Genomic DNA, 12,453 nt, shown 5'->3' on the forward strand with positions numbered 1-12,453 from the left:
TACCAGCATGATGTGTGGCTTATGAGCAGCTACTCGACCATGAAATCCAAGTTTTCTCACCTTCCGCCTAACTGTCAAAGGACTTGCAGTGGATTCTGATGCAGCCTGGAGCTCCTGTGGGATGGTCCGGATAGATGACTGCCTGTTACGCATAACGACCCTCTTCAACTGTCGGCAGTCTCTGTCAGTTAACAGACGAGGTCGGCCTGTACGCTTTTGTGCTGTAGGTGTCCCTTCACGTTTCCACTTCACTACCACATCGGAAACAGTAGACCACGGGATGTTTAGGAGTTTGGAAATCTCTCGTACAGAGGTATGACACAAGTGACACCCAAGCACCTGACAACGTTCGAAGTCCGTGAGTGTCTTGTACCCCTATTCTGCTCTCTCACAATATCTAATGACTACTGAGGTCACTGATATGGAGTACCTGGCAGCAGGTGGCAGCACAATGCCCCTGATATGAAAAACATATTTTTTTGGGGATTCCGGTACTTTTGATCACATAGTGTATATTACTTAATTGAATGTGTGAAGTTCGTGAAGCAGTGGCGAAGATTGGTGGCAGGTGCAATGGTGGCTAACTGTACTTGCGACTCTTCATGTGCGAATGCTCTATAAATACTCTTCTTGGCGTCAGATTTTCAACATATTAGAGCCGTGAATACCAAATAATAGCCAAATCCACATCCGAGACAAATACCTTCTAATGCAGCTTCTAATTGACTCTCTTAGCACCGTCAAAGTGTACCGTGCTAAGGCTTGCCACATACTGCGTGTCGTTCGCGGAAAGGAGCCGCTCAGTTCGACCGACAAACCCACTTTTTACATCGCGGCAGGCTACTGTCGTTGCGGAGGGAGCGTTTACATGTTACGCCAACGGCCTTGCCGCAGTGGTAACACCGGTTCCCGTCAGATCAGCGAAGTTAAACACTGTCGGGCTGGGCTAGCACTTGGATGGGTGACCATCCGGTCTGCCGAGCGCTGTTGGCAAGTGGGGTGCACTCATCCCTTATGAGGCAAACTGAAGAGCTACTTGATTGAGAGGTAGCGGCTCCGCTCGCGGAAACTGACATGCGGCCGGGAGAGCGGTGTGCTGACCACGTGCCCCTCCACATCAGCGTCCAGTGACGCCTGTGGGCTGAGGATGACACGGCGACCGGCCGGTTGGTACCGTTGGGCCTTCACGGCCTGTTCGGGAGGAGTTAACTGAAGTTTACATGTAGCAAATACAAGTGCCCTAAGCATGAACGAGCTTTTACAAACATACTTTTTATAAACATATTCATATTATAACAACTTAAAATTTCAAAATATTCTTTTGTTTTTTTCGTATATACATTACAAAACTCTAATTTTCTTGACATACATCAATGAGTTTAAACAACACAGAATACACACTTCATAAATTGCAAATACACAGTTACATAAAATAAACCTACTCCTAATTGATATAAGTGTTACACATGCCCCATGTTTCATTGAGATTTCCTGACAGGGATACATCAATGAAACATCAATAACACTTCAAAACAGTGTTGGGCGACCAAAAAAATTTCCAAATACATTACACAAGAAACATTTCACATAACTATTTATATAAAACTTGTTGCAAGTACTAAAACATAAACTTTTGTTATATTCAGAAATTATATACTACTCTATACATGTGTCCATGTTGTGAAAAACATATATAGGAATTTACATATTGCTGACATACACAGCTCACATTACATAATATTTTCATTTGGATGCTAAGATGTGTTAATGTTTTTAATGCTCTTCTGTCACATGGTTAGTCCATACCTATTTTTTACTGTGTGATCATTAAGAATCTTTGTTTTGTCTGCTTTAAATATTCATGCAGTTCATTATGAAAAAGTAACACTCACTACACTATATAAACTTTTCATCCCTGCTCCTTCTATTGACATATTTGGCAGTCCTCCTGATTATGCTGCAGGTATTGAATTAGTGCAGTCCTTATGTACGTCATAACCTGGAGTTTACATGCAATTTGTATATCCAATTATATTACACAGAATCTGAAACTTGGAGACATGTACCAGTAGTATCATAACAGAAAAGTTTTTTCCAACATAACAACACTTGACAACACGACATCATGAACAAGAACATACAGAGTACATTACTATTTGATTAGTTCCTTGTACACTTTTTAATGTTCCCCCTTGTTACTCATTAAATTTACAATGTTACGAACACTTAATGGCTTCTTTGACTTAGGGTAAAGGAGATAATGCGTTAGTGTGCGGATTCCTTGCACATGAAAGGGACTACTATAAATATATATGAACTTAGAAATTTCTTGGTTTATTTCACTAGATTTTTCGTGAGTTTCTATGACAGCAAAATTCCCAATTTTGAATTTAGTCTCTTTAAGGCCCTTATCGGTCGTTAGATCTGGCTTCCGCTTTTTGTTTCATTCTTTTTCTTACTAAGTCTTTTGTCTCCCTCAGATCTAGTTCTACACGGGGTGGAAATTGTAAGGTTTCTTCAATAACACATTTACTCTTATGATTAAATAGAATTTCCTAGAGTGTAAAGTGGAGAGTATTCATTACAATTTCAAAATCTGCAATAAACCTGCCCCCATGCCTTATGATTGTGGTGCAGCAAGTTCCACACAATCTACCTAGTTCACACATATACCACTCCACGATATGTTGTTCACTGGTTAATCACATATGTCTGGGGGCTTCTTATCTTGCCCCAGTATCGTATCGTCTTGTGGCTTTTCTTTTTTGGATCAGTACTTACTGCCAGTTAATGTTTGGATAAGACTTCATTTTGCTTTCCAGATTCATCTTCCATTATACTTTGTTCCCTGTCCTCTAGTTCTATATTTTCTTCGTCTGAACTAGCATTTATTTCATATCCGCTGTCTGATTCTAACATGAACGCTACTCTCAGACAACGAGCGAACTCCTCTTTTGACTTTTCATCAGTTTTCTTATTTTCAAAATTTCAATTCTTTCCTAAAATGTCTATTTCATTTTCAGTCACAGGCGTTTCTTCAACATCACTTTTGATGGTGTCAACTTTAACTTCATATTTAGTATAATCGTCAAGGATTTCAGTGGTTCACATATACTCATCTGAATCTATGTTCTCTTGACCATCAACAACAGCTAATTGTATGAGTCTTTCGTCAGCCAGGATCAACTCTTCTGCACTATCGAGGATTTCGTCCTCATCGAGATTCCTATTTATACCGACCATTTTTTCTGTTTCTAGCACCAATTTCTTTAACATCGGCAGCTCGCGTGCATTGTGCGGCGCCTTCCTCTCCCTTACTAATCACTTCATCTGAATTTTCTGCTCGTGTACCTTGTGCGGCACTAACTACCTTCATTTCATTTTCATTTTTAGACAATGTCCTCTTATCGACGTTTCCACTTTCGTTTCTCCCTTTTATTAATTCCCTGGCCGTATAACCCTTTTTAAAATCTTACCATTCATATTGCTTTAAACTAGAAAACAAATCATGAGGCCATTCCACGATCACTGAAGGCTCCTTTTTCATAAATTGTCTACCTTTGCTTGGTTGTCGATGCTTTTGCTTTTGTTTAACAACATGTCTGATTCCTTTCTCATTTCGGTGATATTTCCCACCGCAACGTCCACTGAATTCCCTTGTGACATCGTTTCTTCCTACTTCCGCTACTGCAGCTGTGCTACGGACAGCTGATTGCTCCGCCAAGTTCGTAGCACACGGTTGATCAGTTTGCACACTAGCCCATGTAGCATAGCCTGTCGCCGGTGCCGCATTAATGCCCGCACCTGTTGTGCATGCACTGTCCTGTGGCGCTGCTCTGCCGTTTACTTGTGTCTTAAATTCACGTTGTTTTGGCCAGTATGATTTTTTTAGTTTGGGCTGGTAATATTTGTCCACACGAATCTGGTCCGTAAAACGCGCGGGCCTTAGTTTTCTGCATCATTTTGGTTTTGATAGTTTCACGGTGCAAATCCTCTACTTAAAACTGACATGTTACTGCGACCCCTGCCTCTATCTCTATGCAACATATTTACACGGTACGTTCGTTCTCATTCTGTTCATTATTCTTGTGATTATCCCAATTCCAGTTGTTATCAGCTTCACAATAATCACAGGTTCCTCTTCAGTGGTCCTCGTCTTCTACCCTTTCAAAAAATGACGAGAAGATTTTGTGATTACTTCCAACATAACGTTTTGAATCCTCCGGGAAATTTTACCATAGTTCCCACACTATTTAGGATTCTATTTGTCTGTTCATTGAGTTTCGGCCTCTGTTGTCATATAACCTGGCCATGATAAATTCCCGCCAAAGGCAGTCCTGACTTTGCTCCAACCAATATTCCTCTATATATTTCTGTTTAAATTCGTCAAAGGACATTTGTTCTCTATCCAAATTGAGGCTCCTTCTTTTCGTATCGCCAGCTAATGCACTAATGACCGCATTGATCTTTTCCTGGTCTGTTACAGAATCGGGAAAACTCCTTTCACAATTTTTCAAAAAATCTAATGGGTGCCATCCATTACGCCTTTTTGCCAGATCAAATCATTCTTCGCCCTCTAGCAATTTGCTACACGTTATTCTGTGAGTGACATAATTCGATTTCTCTCTTCCTTTCTGTTCAAGTTAGCTCACTTTACTTTGAATTTGACAAGTGTTCTGCTGACACTTCTTTTCGCATGTTGTCATTTGTTTACTCAGTTCCTTTTCTGAATCATTCGCCGTTTGTTTCAATTGAGAAATTTCGGTTTTACATTTGTTTACTAATTCGATTTTGAGGCCGAAAACCTTTTCATCAACTTTTGTTACAACCAGAGGCTCTACAGTGTCTCCAATCTTCATTATTTCAGTATCGAAATTATCGTTGATGTCATTAATCAGTCCCTGCATAGTGGCGACACTTTCATTGATAGTATCTACTAGCCGGCCGAAGTGGCCGAGCGGCTCTAGGCGCTTCAGTCTGGAACCGCGCGACCGCTACGGTCGCAGGTTCGAACCCTGCCGCGGGCATGGATGTGTGTGATGTCCTTAAGTTAGTTAGGTTTAAGTAGTTCTAAGTTCTAGGGGACTGATGACCTCAGATGTTAAGTCCCATAGTGCTCAGAGCCATTTGAACCATTTTTGATAGTATCTATTTCAGTTTTTAAATCTTAGTACTAGTTGAAAACAGCCCTGGTTGCAATTTCTGTTTTTTCTTTAATTTATCAGCTACGCGTTTCACCTTGTTTAGGCGTCTTCAGGCTGATCTTAATCTGGTATTTCTTAGGATAGTGCTTTAGACAGTGTAGCTAAAGGCATCGTCGAGTACATCAGGCCAACATCGCCTTCGTAAATCTCAGTAAATACTTTGTAGATGGACGTGAGTGACTCAAAGACCTGCATAACGCGTACACGTTCACAGGAGCAAATAATAGAATAATTGATTCTATTATCTGCTCCTGTGAACGTGTACGCGTTATGCAGGTCTTGAAGTACATCCGTCTAAAAAGTATTTACTGAGGTTAACGAAGGCGATGTTGGCTTGATGTACTCGACAATGCCTTTAGCTACACTGTCTAAAGCGTCGTCTTAGGTAATACCAAATTAAGATCAGCCTGAAGACGCCTAAATAAGGTGAAACGCGTAGTTGATAAATAAAAAATCTAAAATTGCAACCAAGACTGTTTTCAACCAACACTATTAAACACCCCCCCATGAACCATGGACCTTGCCGTTGGTGGGGAGGCTTGCGTGCCTCAGCGATACAGATAGCCGTACCGTAGGTGCTACCACAACGGAGTGGTATCTGTTGAGAGGCCAGACAAACGTGTGGTTCCTGAAGAGGGGCAGCAGCCTTTTCAGTAGTTGCAGGGGCCACAGTCTGGATGATTGACTGATCTGGCCCTGTAACACTAACCAAAACGACCTTGCTGTTTTGGTACTGCGAACGGCTGAAAGCAAGGGGAAACTACAGCCGTAATTTTTCCCGAGGGCATGCAGCTTTACTGTATGAGTAAATGATGATGGCGTCCTCTTGGGTAAAATATTCCGAAGGTAAAATAGTCCCCCATTCGGATCTCCGGGCGGGGACTACTCAAGAGGATGTCGTTATCAGGAGAAAGAAAACTAGCGTTCTACGGATCGGAGCGTGGAATGTCAGATCCCTTAATCGGGCAGGTAGGTTAGAAAATTTAAAAAGGGAAATGGATAGGTTGAAGTTAGATATAGTGCGAATTAGTGAAGTTCGGTGGCAGGAGGAACAAGACTTCTGGTCAGGTGACTACAGGGTTATAAACACAAAATCAAATAGGGGTAATGCAGGAGTAGGTTTAATAATGAATAGGAAAATAGGAATGCGGGTAAGCTACTACAAACAGCATAGTGAACGCATTATTGTGGCCAAGATAGATACGAAGCCCACACCTACAACAGTAGTACAAGTTTATATGCCAACTAGCTCTGCAGATGACGAAGAAATTGAAGAAATTTATGATGAAATAAAAGAAATTATTCAGATAGTGAAGGGAGACGAAAATTTAATAGTCATGGGTGACTGGAATTCGAGTGTAGGAAAAGGGAGAGAAGGAAACATAGTAGGTGAATATGGATTGGGGCTAAGAAATGAAAGAGGAAGCCGCCTGGTTGAATTTTGCACAGAGCACAACATAATCATAGCTAACACTTGGTTTAAGAATCATGAAAGAAGGTTGTATACATGAAAGAACCCTGGAGACACTAAAAGGTATCAGATAGATTATATAATGGTAAGATAGAGATTTAGGAACCAGGTTTTAAATTGTAAGACATTTCCAGGGGCAGATGTGGACTCTGACCACAATCTATTGGTTATGACCTGTAGATTAAAACTGAAGAAGCTGCAAAAAGGTGGGAATTTAAGGAGATGGGACCTAGATAAACTGAAAGAACCAGAGGTTGTACAGAGTTTCAAGGAGAGCATAAGGGAACAATTGACAGGAATGGGGGAAAGAAATACAGTAGAAGAAGAATGGGTAGCTTTGAGGGATGAAGTAGTGAAGGCAGCAGAGGATCAAGTAGGTAAAAAGACGAGGGCTAGTAGAAATCCTTGGGTAACAGAAGAAATATTGAATTTAATTGATGAAAGGAGAAAATATAAAAATGCAGTACATGAAGCAGGCAAAAAGGAATACAAACGTCTCATAAATGAGATCGACAGGAAGTGCAAAATGGCTAAGCAGGGATGGCTAGAGGACAAATGTAAGGATGTAGAGGCCTATCTCACTAGGGGTAAGATAGATACCGCCAACAGGAAAATTAAAGAGACCTTTGGAGATAAGAGAACGACTTGTATGAATATCAAGAGCTCAGATGGAAACCCAGTTCTAAGCAAAGAAGGGAAAGCAGAAAGGTGGAAGGAGTATATAGAGGGTCTATACAAGAGCGATGTGCTTGAGGACAATATTATGGAAATGGAAGAGGATGTAGATGAAGATGAAATGGGAGATACGATACTGCGTGAAGAGTTTGACAGAGCACTGAAAGACCTGAGTCGAAACAAGGCCCCGGGAGTAGACAACATTCCATTGGAACTACTGACGGCCTTGGGAGAGCCAGTCCTGACAAAACTCTACCATCTGGTGAGCAAGATGTATGAAACAGGCGAAATACCCTCAGACTTCAAGAAGAATATAATAATTCCAATCCCAAAGAAAGCAGGTGTTGACAGATGTGAAAATTACCGAACTATAAATTTAATAAGTAACAGCTACAAAATACTAACACGAATTCTTTACAGACGAATGGAAAAACTAATAGAAGCCAACCTCGGGGAAGATCAGTTTGGATTCCGTAGAAACACTGGAACACGTGAGGCAATACTGACCTTACGACTTATCTTAGAAGAAAGATTAAGGAAAGGCAAACCTACGTTTCTAGCATTTGTAGACTTAGAGAAAGCTTTTGACAATGTTGACTGGAATACTCTCTTTCAAATTCTAAAGGTGGCAGGGGTAAAATACAGGGAGCGAAAGGCTATTTACAATTTGTACAGAAACCAGATGGCAGTTACAAGAGTCGAGGGACATGAAAGGGAAGCAGTGGTTGGGAAGGGAGTAAGACAGGATTGTAGTCTCTCTTGATGTTGTTCAATCTGTATATTGAGGAAGCAGTAATGGAAACAAAAGAAAAATTCGGAGTAGGTATTAAAATCCACGGAGAAGAAATAAAAACTTCGAGGTTCGCCGATGACATTGTAATTCTGTCAGAGACAGCAAAGGGCTTGGAAGAGCAGTTGAATGGAATGGAAAGTGTCTTGAAAGGAGGCTATAAGATGAACATCAACAGAAGCAAAACGAGAATAATGGAATATAGTCGAATTAAGTCGGGTGATGCTGAGGGAATTAGATTAGGAAATGAGACACTTAAAGTAGTTAAGGAGTTTTGCTATTTGGGGAGCAAAATAACTGATGATGGTCGAAGTAGAGATGATATAAAATGTAGACTGGCAATGGCAAGGAAAGCGTTTCTGAAGAAGAGAAATTTGTTAACATCGAGTATAGGATTAAGTGTCAGGAAGTTGTTTCTGAAAGTATTTGTATGGAGTGTAGCCATGTATGGAAGTGAAACATGGACGATAAATAGTTTGGACAAGAAGAGAATAGAAGCATTCGAAATGTGGTGCTACAGAAGAATGCTGAAGATTAGATGGGTAGATCACATAACAAATGAGGAAGTATTGAATAGGATTGGGGAGAAGAGAAGTTTGTGGCACAACTTGACCAGAAGACGGGATCGGTTGGTAGGACATGTTCTGAGGCATCAAGGGATCACCAATTTAGTATTGGAGGGCAGCGTGGAGGGTAATAATCGTAGAGGGAGACCAAGGGATGAATACACTAACCAGATTCAGAAGGATGTAGATTGCAATTGGTACTGGGAGATGAAGAAGCTTGCACAGGATAGAGTAGCATGGAGAGCTGCATCAAACCAGTCTCAGGACTGAAGACCACAACAACAAACAACTATTAAACATTGGTTTTGATGATTCATGCGACAGATGGATTGGAAGGATTTCTAGTTTTTAAGTCCTTGATTGCATTACTGACACACCTACTTTTGAGTCTACTTTTTCGATCTGTTTACTAGTTTTAACACCTTGCATTTTAATTACATCTGCTTGTGTTTTAAGCTGATTGTTAATGTTACTACCTTGTGCTGCAATTTGTGCAGACATTTTTTACAAATCTTTCATGTTCAGTAGTTTTTTGCTATCTTGTTCGAAGGTGTCATCATATTCAGATAATACTGCTCGTGTTTCGCTCGGTTCACATTCGAACTTCAATGAACTGAACATATCCATCGAGTCGTTGTCATAACCACTGTCTTCATTCGTGTCGTCTTTCATACCTTGTTTTATTTGCGACGCGCTCATCATCTGAATCTGATCGTTGACGTGCGTATGGTACTCAACGTAAGCCTGTTGCCGTCCCGTGTCGTCATCTGTGCTCTCGTCTAATGGACTACTGCCACCTAGTAGACTAGATACTTCATTGTTTCGCTCGTTCTGACCTGCTGTCGTCTTTGTATCCATTTTAATTTTGTTGACATTTTATTTTTTATCTTTTAAAGACCTGTAAGGTTTTCTGTTAATTATTTTGCCCGATCTATTGCAAGTTCGCGCCGCTGGACATTCAATGCTGGTCTTACAGTTATTTTTACGCCCAATATTTATGTTACAATCTGCATTTTATTCGGTTTTAGTAGCACTTAGGTAAGAACCCTGCGTAGGATCGTGATCAGGATTGAGAATATGGTTCCAGACACGAATTTATGTTTTATGTGATTATTATTGAAACAACACACAAATTAACTGGTCCATGCCCATATACTGGGTGTTACAAAAAGGTACTGCCAAACTTTCAGGAAACATTCCTCACACACAAAGAAAGAAAATATGTTATGTGGACATGTGTCCGGAAACGCTTACTTTCCATGTTAGAGCTCATTTTATTACTTCTGCTCAAATCACATTAATCATGGAATGGAAACACACAGCAACAGAACGTACTAGCGTGACTTCAAACACTTTGTTACAGGAAATGTTCAAAATGGCCTCCGTTAGCGAGGATACATGCATCCACCCTCCGTCGCATGCAATCCCTGATGCGCTGATGCGCCCTGGAGAATGGCGTATTGTATCACAGCCGTCCACAATACGAGCACGAAGAGTCTCTGCATTTGGTACCGGGGCTGCGTAGACAAGAGCTTTCAAATGCCCCCATAAATGAAAGTCAAGAGGGTTGAGGTCAGGAGAGCGTGGAGGCCATGGAATTGGTCCGCCTCTACCAATCCATCGGTCACCGAATCTATTGTTAAGAAGCGTACGAACACTTCGACTGAAATGTGCAGGAGCTCCATCGTGCATGAACCACATGTTGTGTCGAACTTGTAAAGGCACATGTTCTAGCAGCACAGGTAGAGTATCCCGTATGAAATCATGATAACGTGCTCCATTGAGCGTAGGTGGAAGAACATGGGGCTCAATCAAGACATCACCAACAATGCCTGCCCAAACGTCCACATAAAATCTGTGTTGATGACGTGATTGCACAATTGCGTGCGGATTCTCGTCAGCCCACAAATGTTGATTGTGAAAATGTACAATTTGATCACGTTGGAATGAAGCCTCATCCGTAAAGAGAAAATTTGCACTGAAATGAGGATTGACCCGTTGTTGGATGAACCATTCGCAGAAGTGTACCGGTGGATGCCAATCAGCTGCTGATTGTGCCTGCACACGCTGTACATGGTACGCAAACAACTGGTTCTCCCGTAGCACTCTCCATACAGTGACGTGGTCAACGTTACCTTGTACAGCAGCAACTTCTCTGACGCTGACATTAGGGTTATCGTCAACTGCACGAAGACTTGCCTCGCCCATTGCAGGTGTCCTCGTCGTTCTAGGTCTTCCACAGTCGCGAGTCATAGAGTGGAATGTTCCGTGCTCCCTAAGACGCCGATCAATTCCTTCGAACGTCTTCCTGTCGGGACACCTTCGTTCTGGAAATCTGTCTCGATACAAAAGTACCGCGCCACGGCTATTGCCCCGTGCTGATCCATACATCAAATGGGCATCTGCCAACTCCGCATTTGTAAACATTGCACTGACTGCAAAACCACGTTCGTGATGAACACTAACCTGTTGATGCTACGTACTGATGTGCTTGGTGCTAGTGCTGTAGAGCAATGAGTCGCATGTCAACACAAGCACCGAAGTCAACATTACCTTTCTTCATTTGGGCCAACTGGCGGTGAATCGAGGAAGTAGAGTACATACTGACGAAACTAAAATGAGCTCTAACATGGAAATTAAGCGTTTCCGGACACATGTCCACATAACATATTTTCTTTCTTTGTGTGTGAGGAATGTTTCCTGAAAGTTTGGCCGTACCTTTTTGTAACACCCTGTACATAACTTGATGAATGAAGTTTGTGAAGCAGTGGCCAAGATTGGAGGAAGGCGCAATGGCGGCTAACTGTACTCACGGCTCTTGATGTGCGAATGCTCTATAAATTCTTTTCTTGGCGTCAGAGTTTTAACATATTAGAGCCACTCTAATGTTCTGTGAATTCCAAATAATAGCCAAATCTACATCCAAGACAAATCCCTTCTAATGCAGCTTGCATTTGCCTCTCTTAGCACCGTCGACGTGTACCGTGCGAAGGCTAGCCACATACTGCGTGTCGTTCGCAGAAAGGAGCCGCTCAGTTCGACCGCCAAACCCACTTTTTACATCGCAGCAGGCTACTGTCGTTGCGGAGGGAGCGTTTACATGTTACGCCAACGGCCTTGCCGCAGTGGTAACACCGGTTCCCGCCAGATCAGCGAAGTTAAACGCTGTCGGGCTGGGCTAGCACTTGGATGGGTGACCATCCGGTCTGCCGAGCGCTGTTGGCAAGTGGGGTGCACTCAGCCCTTATGAGGCAAACTGAAGAGCTACTTGATTGAGAGGTAGCGGCTCCGCTCGCGGAAACTGACATGCGGCCGGGAGAGCGGTGTGCTGACCACGTGCCCCTCCACATCAGCGTCCAGTGACGCCTGTGGGCTGAGGATGACACGGCGACCGGCCGGTCGGTACCGTTGGGCCTTCACGGCCTGTTCGGGAGGAGTTAAGTGAAGTTTACATGTTGCAAATACAAGTGCCCTAAGCATGAACCCCCCCCCCATGAACCATGGACCTTGCCGTTGGTGGGGAGGCTTGCGTGCCTCAGCGATACAGATAGCCGTACCGTAGGTGCAACCACAACGGAGGGGTATCTGTTGAGAGGCCAGACAAACGTGTGGTTCCTGAAGAGGGGCAGCAGCCTTTTCAGTAGTTGCAAGGGCAACAGTCTGGATGATTGACTGATCTGGCCTTGTAACAATAACCAAAACGGCCTTGCTGTGCTGGTACTGCGAACGGCTGAAAGCAAGGGGAAA

The 12,453-nt window shown here is 42.5% G+C and overlaps 2 pseudogenes; both read left to right on the forward strand.

Annotated features, from left to right (window-relative positions):
• The first annotated feature begins 875 nt into the window (after positions 1-875).
• On the forward strand, positions 876-993 carry LOC124790797 (annotated as a pseudogene).
• Positions 994-11,813: 10,820 nt separating this feature from the next.
• Positions 11,814-11,931, forward strand: LOC124790445 (annotated as a pseudogene).
• The last annotated feature ends 522 nt before the right edge of the window (positions 11,932-12,453 follow it).

This window comes from Schistocerca piceifrons, chromosome 3 (assembly GCF_021461385.2).
Source record: "Schistocerca piceifrons isolate TAMUIC-IGC-003096 chromosome 3, iqSchPice1.1, whole genome shotgun sequence".
Lineage (NCBI taxonomy): Eukaryota > Metazoa > Arthropoda > Insecta > Orthoptera > Acrididae > Schistocerca > Schistocerca piceifrons.